This window comes from Physeter macrocephalus, chromosome 11, assembly GCF_002837175.3.
Source record: "Physeter macrocephalus isolate SW-GA chromosome 11, ASM283717v5, whole genome shotgun sequence".
Classification (NCBI taxonomy): Eukaryota; Metazoa; Chordata; class Mammalia; order Artiodactyla; family Physeteridae; genus Physeter; species Physeter macrocephalus.
This window is the reverse complement of record NC_041224.1, coordinates 52,915,773-52,926,445: the sequence shown is the minus strand read 5'-3', so window position 1 is coordinate 52,926,445 and position 10,673 is coordinate 52,915,773.

The following is a 10,673-nucleotide window of genomic DNA, read 5'->3' as shown; positions in this document are numbered from 1 at the left end:
ACTAGCCCCCTTCAGGCTGTGTTCACGCAGCCAACCCCAGTCCTCTCCCTGGGATCCGACCTCCAAAGCCCGAGCCTCAGCTCCCAGCCCCCGCCCGCCCCGGCGGGTGAGCAGACAAGCTTCTCAGGCTGATGAGTGCTGGTCGGCACCGATCCTCTGCGGGAATCTCTCCGCTTTGCCCTCTGCACCCCAGTTGCTGCGCTCTCCTCAGTGGCTCTGAAGCTCCCCCACTCCGCCACCCGCAGTCTCCGCCCGCTAAGGGCCTTCCAGTGTGTGGAAACCTTTCCTCCTTCACAGCTCCCTCCCACTGGTGCAGGTCCCGTCCCTATTCTTTGTCTCTGTTTTTTCTTTTGCCCTACCCAGGTACATGGGGGAGTTTCTTGCCTTTTGGGAGGTCTGAGGTCTTCTGCCAGCGTTCAGTGTGTGTTCTGTAGGAGTTGTCCACATGTAGATGTATTTCTGATGTGTCTGTGGGGAGGAAGGTGATCTCTGCGTCTTACTCTTCCGCCATCTTCCCCCTCAAGCCTGTATTCAATTTATGTGAGAAAATATAACCAGTATTCTCTCAAAAGAGTCACATAGCCTCATGATATGAATACATAAATGTTTGTTGAATGAATGCACAAATTAAATATGAATTGATTAATGAAACAAGTTAGTGTTAGTTGTGTTACACTTGAGTCTTTTTTTTCCCTGAGTCTAATGCAGTACAAGAAGTATAGAGGAGAAGATTTACCCAAGAGACTGAAGGGTAGCTATGCTTACAACCCCTGCAGCACTTGTGCTTTGTTTTGTTTTTCCCAGATAGGTTTTGTTGATTGTCTGTGGTATGGTCCTAATGAGAACTGAGAGGCATCAGTACGTAACATATGTTGAACTGTTCCAGTTGGATCTAATACATCACATTCAGTAACAACTCTTTCAGTCTCCTCCTAATCACTTCCTGATTCTATTTTACACTTCTCTGCCATGTGAAGATAAAGTCTAGTGACAGGCTGACACAGTGTGGCAGGGTGGGAGTTGAGGGGAAGATAAACACTAGCATCTGTCACCCATGCTTAGAAATATAGGTGACAGTTAATTTCCATTCAATCTCTTATCATGTGGGAACATTTTAAATTTAGTCTTGATGATTCAGATAGACAGGAGTTGTTGGGAAGACCTGATGAATAATTAATCTAATACAATGGTAACCAGCAACATTAATATTTTATATCACTGTAAAGCCACGTAAAACCATCCTGTAGCTGGTGGGTTGCTTGGGTTGGGCACAACTTGAAACACTTCACTGAAACGGGAGATTCTTCCTTTATCTCAAATATAATTATCCATTTAAATGTCATGGGTCAATTTATGAACACTTTATTCATCAGGGTGTAACCTTTATTAGGCTTTATTGCTACCAGAAATTATATCCTACACAAATACAATAGAGATTTAAATGTTCTGCAGAATGAGCTGGCGGCTCCCGCCTTTATGGTGTCGTTCAGTAATGGACCTTGACCAGCAGAAGATTTGATAAGTATAAAATATTACTGCTTGATGCTAATTTGGTTCCTTTTTAATGACTGATAATCCTTGTCGATTTAGTGTGATCGTCACAATCCAGTACTGTTTCCCACCCCAGATGTGATTGTAACAGGAGCCATTAAGTATGTCTGCATAATAAAATTAGTCAGGGAAGCTATGCACATTGTTTCCAGGCCTTTGGATTTCCATTATAGTGGTGAGGCTTGTTGAAGTGAAAAGTCTGCTGTCAGCTCAGCCGAGTCCCTGGCTCCTTGGATGCTCTGCTAAGGACTGATGATGACCGCGTTAAGAAGTCTGTTCTTTAGAGCCCCAGAAAATGCATCATGTATAAATAGGAGCTGTGGATTTTGAGCTAAGAGAGATGGGTTGGTCACGGATTTGTCTAACGAAGCTTTACACAGCGCCAAAGCTTAAATACATAATCAGTCTTTCACAGCTAAAATTTGAAAGGGGGAAGCCTTTCTTCGGTTTGGAGATTTATCATTCCTTTGGAAGGTTGCTGTATTAAAGAAGTTGGAATTGCTTGACATCTTTGAAAATAATTTAAATGTATGGTCTGATCTCACTGTGCCCTTGTAGGGATTTACAGAGCTTGAGGGGAAGGCAAGGATAAGGACCTCATCATTATGTAAAGGCAGTGAAATAAATAAGTGCATCTGCCTTGTTGCCCTTCCCGTTCCCTTAGCTTATTTGGGATCAAGTTCAAATTCCTTTCTCTGAAAGCTGCGCTGATGTGAGTCCCCTGGGAAGTACCTCCCTAGAGCCTGCCAGAGAAAAAGTGGAAACTTTGTACCAAAGAAGGACCTGTGTGCCTTCAGAACTTCTTCGTAGCCCTCATTTTGACCGGCCAGAAATTTACATTCTAAATGTTCAGAAAGTCTGGATTGAGAGCAAGAAGGTCATATACTGTGAAGGCAACATCAGGCCCTTCCTGCAGAGGACTTGTTGATGATATTATGACGTGGCTTTAGCTAAAGGTTTTTTTTTGTTGTTGTTGTTTACTAAGCCCTCTGGAATCATTAAAACTTGGGTCATTAGAAACGAGAGTGCTTGTTCAGCATTAGAGTATAGCACAAGCAACCATTTGTTTTTCAACACTAAGTGTTACGGTAAACCAACAGTTCATGGTTTAAAAAAGAAAAATAAATGAATTGAAAACAAACCAACAGAGAGCCTAATGTCTGTAGAGTGACTGTCTCTCATCATCTGTCTTCTGCAGGGTGTCTATTTGACCAGAGAGTATAAACAAATCAGAAAATGAGGTTGGTTCCATGGACGATTGTAGCACAGTGGACTAGGCACCCTTTGTCTGTCTGGAAGCTCCCTTCTTCCCCTCTGGATTTCAGCCTCTTTCTCTCTGCTTTGTCTCACCAGTGTTGTTGTCTCTCTAGACAGAGCCAAGAGCTTCTGCCCCCAGCCAGGTGCCTCTAGAAAGTAGCAGCACGGCATGTCTTTTGAAGAGTACTGGGTGGAGGCGGGGGTAACCCAAGAGCAGCCTGCCCGTTCTCTCTTCCATCCAGGCCCATGGGATTGGCGCCCACTTCTGTGAGGCTTGAAGAGGACACATCCTCCCAGTGCCAGGGGAGCCTACAAGGGCTGCCTTCATTCCCAGACAACAGGCCTCTTAGTCAGGCTTCTTATGATAATGATAACAGAGACTAGGTTTTTCTGGGAACATAGCTTAACATTTTCCCACCCTCAGAAATATAATCCTACAGCTGTTCTCTGTTTGCTTGTCTATTCCTCTCTAGATTACGAGGTCCTTCAAGGGAATATCTTGCTCTCTTTTATGTCCCTAGCTCCTAGTACAGTGCCTGACCACAGTTAGCCACAGTAAATATTTGTTGAATAATCAGTTGCTTTCTCTGGCATCTAATTATCTGAAACCTGCCCATCTGTAAAATCCTAGATCAAGTCCTCCACAAAAACTTCTCACATAATTTCTCACTATAGCAGTCCCTCAGAATGCACAGCACTTACTGTCTCTATCACTCTTTGGGAAGTTGGTCAGGAAATTACTTATAGCATGTTTACTCTTGATGTTTTTGTATTGCAGCTTAAAGTTGTGTGAGGGTAGGTGTCTCATCTCTAACCTGATTGCAGAAATCTTGAGAATGCCATTATCATTTTGTGGTGCCCCACAGTATAATGGTCCCCCTAGATCAGTGCTTGGCACATTATAAGTGTTTAATAAATGTTAGCTATTAGCTAACAATGCCTAGCCCAACACCTCTTATATAGTAAGTAGGTACTGATTGATGAATGGATTGATCTTGGAAAATCTGATGAAGCCACCGCTTAGTATAGCCAACCATTGCCTATTACACACACACACACACACACACACACACACACACACACACACACACCCTTTTAGGGGATCTGCCCCACCTTCTGCCCTTAATGCCTTATCAGTCACTTTTCAAAGTGACTCCATGCTTCTGATCACGGCCAGAACTGATCACCGAACCCTAGGTTAGCCCATTATCGGGCAGGTCTGTGATCAAAATGATGAATCAGAATAATCAGAGTCCTCTGTCATTGATTCAGTATGGGGTAACTAAGAATCCTAAGTGAGAGTCAGTGGGTATTAAAGCTGAAAAGATGTTCAAGAAGTCACAGCATATAGAGTGGACTGAAGTAGCCATGGAGGGCCATATACAAGCCAAAGTGATAAGGGGGCAAAAACCCCAAGTAAGCAGGAAAAGCCAGTCAGTACAATGAGAAAATCTAAGCAGGGCTGCAGAAAGAAGCAGAGATGCCAAGGCAGCCAGAAACAGATCCCTAAAGAATCTTTTCAGTTCTGGTTCCAGCACCAAATCAGTTTATGCATCTCTTTATCAAAACTCCCTTTGACCACCTCACACTCATCAAGGTGACTACTATCCAAAACCCAGAAAATAACAAGTGTTGGTGAGGGTGTGGAGAGATTGGGACCCTGGTGCACTGTTGGTGGGAGTGTAAAATGGTGTAGCCACTGTGGAAAACAGTATGGCAGCTCCTAAAAAAAATTAAGCATAGCAATACCATCCATGTGATCCACCAATTCCACTTCTGGGTATATATGCAAAAGAAGTGAAAGCAGGGAAGAGATACTCATACACCCATGTTCATAGCAGCATTATTCACAATAGCCCAAGGAGGAAGCAATCCAAGTGTCTACCCACAGATGAATGGATAAACAAAATGTGGTAAATACATACAGTGGAATATTAGTCTTCAAAAGGAAGGAAAACCTGACACATGCTACAACCTTGAAGACATTTTGCTAGATGAAATAGACTAGTCACGACAGGACAAATACTGTCTGATTTCACTTATATGAGGCACCTGGAGTAGTCAAGTTCATAGAGACAGGAAGTAGAACAGTGGTTGCCAGGGCCTGGGGGAGTTAGTGTTTGATTGGCACAGAGTTTCATTTGGAGAAGAAGAGAAAGTTCTGGAGATACATGGTGGTGATGTTTATACAACGATGTGAATGTACTTAATGCCACTCAACTGTATGCTTAAAAATGATTAAGATGGGAAATTTTTATGTGTATTTTACCACAGTAAAAACTTTGACTTTAGGTAACTTGAGTTGGAGCTAAACCAAAAACGTACCATTTTATAAACGTGTAACATCCTTTTTCCTGAAGAGTCACTCAAGCAAGTAATGTCAGTGGAATAGGGAGTACAGGGAGGGGCATGTAGTGAGTAACTAAGGAGAGGAATCCAGGAACAGGAACAGTGGTCCAAGCAGACCCTGGTGGAGACAGGAAATGAACCCACAGCAGCCTCAGCGGCGGGAGGTCACGGATCTTCCCTCTAGTGCTCTTACCTTAGCTCTGTTCTCCTTCCAGCTCTCCTTTGTGTGTTTGCTTACCCCTTTTCCACTAGCGTTTATTTCATCTCAAACCTTCTGCTCATTCATGCCTTCAGTTTACTCATACCTTTGTCCCTTCCTGGTCCAGAATGGCCCTCTGGCCTTCCTCTCTCCCAGGCTGTGGAAATAGAACATCATAAACCCCAAATTCTTCAATTCCGCTTTGGTTAAAATTAGAGTAAAATCCATTTGCCATAGCTTTCAATGATCTTTAATAAAGGGCTTTAATTGAAGAACTGGTTGACACGAGATTTTGAGAATGCAAAATCCTGGGATAGCCATTATCTTTTGTTTAAAAAGATAAGAAAGAAGATTGGTCAATACGTATGTACTAATTCTCATAAAATTTAAGGTAAATCCATACTTACTTTCTGTATTTTGTCATCTTGTAAATTTCAGTCTATATTTTTTTAACTAGGAAGACCAAAGGACTTTCCTTTGTAATATTCAGAGGTTTGCTTTAGTAGTTCTGAGGAACACTGACTTGTAACCTTGAGACTATAAATATTTGTTAGTGAAAACCACATTTATTAGAATGTTTGTTGTACAGAATTGGATTTGTTCACTTAAAGTTACAAACTATGTTTGCTCACCAAACCTGAATAATTAACCACTGAACCAGACCTCATTCATTTAACTATAATTAATTCAACATATACAAATGGTTGTGCAGATTTTTCTAGAATTAGGAACATTTTTAAAGACATTTGCCCTTGCAAAAGTTATTTTGCAAGTAAAATTTTAAAGTGACTCTCGTAGGTAGCCTCGTGAAATGATTCCCAATGTCCCCTGCTTCCTGGTATTTGAACCCTGTGTAAGTGGATCCTGCCTCAGCTGAGCCTTGAGATGACCACTGCCTCAGCCAACACCTTCACTGCAGCCTTATGAGAGACCCCAAAGCAGAGGATTCAGCTAAGTTATGCCAGGAAACTATGAGATAAATTAATGTGTATTGTTGTTTAAAGCCACTAAGTTTGAGGGTGATTTGTTACGCTACAGTAGAAAACTAATACAGATTGACTCCAGCAGATTGATTTAAAAACACAGTGCATATCTCATTCTTCCAGATAAACTTTTAGCCACTGATAACATCTGATTTACTCCACACTTCCCAATTCATTATTCTAAGATAGAGAATTGAATTGATCCAAACGCATCTAAAGAGGGACCTAGTGACAAGCCACCTAACAGACCTGAACATAGTCATAGGCTGTTTTTGGGTCAGGTGCCCATCCATGGTTCAGTCAGCTGTGGCCAGAATAGGGAGGGTGATTGGGATATGGAGATTTGTGGTTCAACCAAGAGCAGATAGATATTCTGCAAAGGCTGTGGGCAAGACCGTTTCCCTAAAAAGAGCTGACGAGTCAATCCAGAATCATACTTTACATGCCTAACCAAGAGCCAGCATCACAGACCTGTAAATATGTTCAGCCAATGGTGATATTCAAAATATTTAGGCAACTGTATAGAAAGGGCACTCTCCTTTCCAAGTGGTCCTTGGCCAATCAGAATGGATGCCAGCTGTGTGCCATCCTGCTGAGTGCAAATGAATATCATCCCTGATAGAAACCCCAAGCCACCTTCACACACATTTACTTTCTTTAAATATTTAGATACCAAAAGTGCTAAAAGAGCAGAACACGGGGGTTTTGAATGAACAAAGTTTACAACATCAAGAGAAAAGATAAATATTTTAAAAACTGAGTTTCTCAGCCAGGGCCTCTTTTCCTTTTTCCTTGTAGATAAGTTTTCAAACCATGGCATATCTCACCAGGACTTGAAGGATCAGGTTCAGGCTCTCAAAATTTTCTAGTGAGTCAGACCGACAGGTCATAGAGGTAACTTCTTTATCATGATCAAAATCTTTCAGGTGTTCATCCTTTCATGGTGTCCTTGGCATCTTTCAGAAATGGAACCCACACTGATGGACTCAATATATGCAAAATTCTACTATCTAGCAAATATCAGCGATTTCTCTATTCTGTAGACAAGGATAGCACTAGAGGTTAGATTGTTGTTCAGCAAATATTCACTTCCTCCTCTACTCCTAGTTTCCTGGGAGGAGTGTATTTCCCTGCCTCTTTGATGATGACTTTGGCCCTGTGACTTGCTTTGGCCTCATGATAAGCAGAGTGTACTGCCCTGTCTCTCTCTTTTTTTTTTTTTGATGTGGACCTTTGTTACAATATTGCTTCTGTTTTATGTTCTGGTTTTTTGGCCGTGAGGCATGTGGGATCTTAGCACCCCGACCAGGGATCGAACCTGCACCCCCTGCATTGGAAGGTGAAGTCTCAACCACTGGACCACCAGGGAAGTCCCTACCCTGTCTCTTGACTTGGGCTTGGCCATCCATGTGATTTGCTTTGGTCAGTGGAAGGTTAGCCAAAGATACAAGACTTGAAACAAAGTTTCATTTTACCACCAGAAGAACATGCCTGGGTAACCTCTTGCTTAAGGATGATGAGACACATGGAGCAGACCTTGATCCAACCTATAGCTTTGTGATGGTTAATTTTATGTATCAATTTGACTGGACTATGGGATGCCCAAATAACTGGTAAAATGTTATTTCTGGGTGGGTCTGTGAAGCTATTTCTGGAAGAAATTAGCATGCAAATTGGTAAACTGAGTTAAGAAATCTGCCCTCCCCAATGTGGGCGAGCATCATCCAATCCGTTGAGGACCTGAATAGAACATAAAGGTGGAGGAAGGGTGAATTCACTCTCTTCTTGAGCTGGGAACTCTATCTTCTCTTGCCCTCAGTCATTGAAGCTCCTGGTTCTCAGGCCTTTGGATTCAGGCTGAATTACGCCACGGGCTCTCCTAGCTCTCCAACTTGCAGACAGCATATCATGGGACTTCTCAACCTCCTTAATCGCATGGGCCAATTCCTATAATAATCCTTCTCTCATAAGTCTATATATCTTCTCTTGGTTGTGTTTCCCTAGAGAACCCTGACTAATACAGGCTTTTGGAACCAGATCACCTGAAGCCCAAATGATCCACAGATATGTGAGAAATAATGTTAAAAACGTTGGTTGCTTTTTTGCATTTGTTTTTTAATCAGTGCTTCTCTACACAAGGTTTTTGTTTAGCCATTGCTAAGTATATTTCTCTCGACTGTCACAAGGTTATTATTATCTTTTTGGCCAAAATGATGTATTTAGCTGTGGCCTTGCAGTACAACAGAGAAACTCCTCACGATAAACAAGAGGCAATCACAAAGAAACCCCACGCCAGGCCCAGAACGCATGCCGAGCTTCAAGGAGCGGCTCCACAGATGCGTCCACAGAAGTTTAAGAGGCAGCTTAACAGATGTACAAAGCCGCAGATCAGAGGGGATATAAAACAGTTAAAGTTGCTTAAAGGCACAATGTGTCACCATCTAACAGTTACATGCATCCTGAGCTCCACAGAGGAGAGAGATGCGTGTCCGTGCTCCTGGCTGTCGGCATGCCAGGAAGATTATAAAAACGCCATGCTGTGATATGTTGCCCTCCTGCCTGAGAAGCTACTATTAAGCTGAGTATTTACTGCACCTCTTCAGACAGGAGCAGCAGTGCAGAGTGCTACCTGTCTTCTGGTTGGATAAATTAGTTGTGGGTGTCACAAGATTATCGCTGCCTATTGTTCTGTCTGCTGAAGGTGGAACATGCTGAAAGCCCCGGTCTGCCCTTGTAATGTTTCGTGTGAAATGCAGGAGGCAGCCTCTTTTCTTCCCAAGTTAATGGTAAAACGAGATCTGGACTGACTCAGAGTTTGGGCTGTAATTAAAAAGACAACACATGGCAAAGTGGGCGGGGGAGGGAGCGTTGATTTATAGCGGGAGGGCATGTATGCAAGGAAAAGGAAGGCAAAGCAAGGAACCTGGGAAAATCAAATGTGCGTGCCACGAAAGGTGAGCTCGCTCGCACCGCTGTTTAAACTGGTGCTGTAATCAGAACAGGAGGGCTCGGCAGTCAGTGCAGAAAGGATCTTCAATTCGTTCAACTCCTCTCAAAATATTTTTTATATAAATTGTTTTGCCCTCACATTTCCATGCTATATGGAGCAATGAACTCTAAATTAGTGTTAACAGAAATTGACAAGCTCTGCATTAAAAAATATCAGCCAGCCAGCCCTACAGGCTTAATTATGGAGGGAGAATACGATGGACGCAAAAATCCTGTTTCGAAATTTTACCACATGCAGTATAAATAAAAGATTATCTCATCCACTAGTAACCTTACAGATCAAAAGGAAAACAGGAAAGAGACTTCACTGGCATTTATAATTATTTATCTCGCCTGAATGGTTTTGTTGTGTTTTGACAAATCCAAAATTTGTAATTTTTTGTTGCAGCACAGAAGAGGTTGTAGCCCTACTTTGTGCATCTTAGATGTAGGTTCAGGAAATCATGTGAATTAAAATAGCACAGTTTAAATGGAGAAAGGTTTCCATGCTGCAGATAGGACCACATAGATTTATTCTTCAGCTGACGTTTGTGGAGTACCTACTATGTGCAAGCAATATACAGGTGTTTGTTTGTTTTTTTTTTAAGTGTCCTTTATGAAGCCTCTAGCCAGGGTTTATATTCTTTGTACGTCCTGAGTTTTATGCTTATTTTTTCCTTTCCAAAACCAAATTCTATTATAGTGGTTATGGTTTCACACAGGATTTTTTTTATGTGATGACCTCATCAACACAAGAACCAGGGATGATCTTCAGCCTCAGCTTTGATGTCTGGTCCCATTTGCCCAAACACTGTCTTCCCAGTTGGCTGCCATTAGAAATGGCTCCATGTCTTATTTATCATTTTGAACATTGCATGCTGCCATTTGATTAAGGTCACAAGATGATCTGATTTACCCGGGACATTCTTGATTTACTCCTATTGTCCAGCATAATTATTTACAACCCTTAGTAGTGTCCCAGTTTGGACAGTAAATTATACTTTACGTACGCTGTGCTTTTATTCCTATTAAAGCTAGGAAGTATTGAATGAGTGAGTATGTGAGGGAATGAATATATGTAGTCATTAGAGATTGTTAGAGAATGAAGACCAGCTCTTAATCTGCAGGCTCAGTTCACCTCTAGAAGGATGCTGCCAAAGGGAAAACTGACTTAAACCAAAAATGACATCTCTTTTAGATTAGAGCAAAGTTTCTTTTTTTTTTTTTGCGTTACGCGGGCCTCTCACTGCTGTGGCCTCTCCCGTTGCGGAGCACAGGCTCCGGACGCGCAGGCTCAGCGGCCATGGCTCACGGGCCCAGCCGCTCCGCGGCATGTGGGGTCTTCC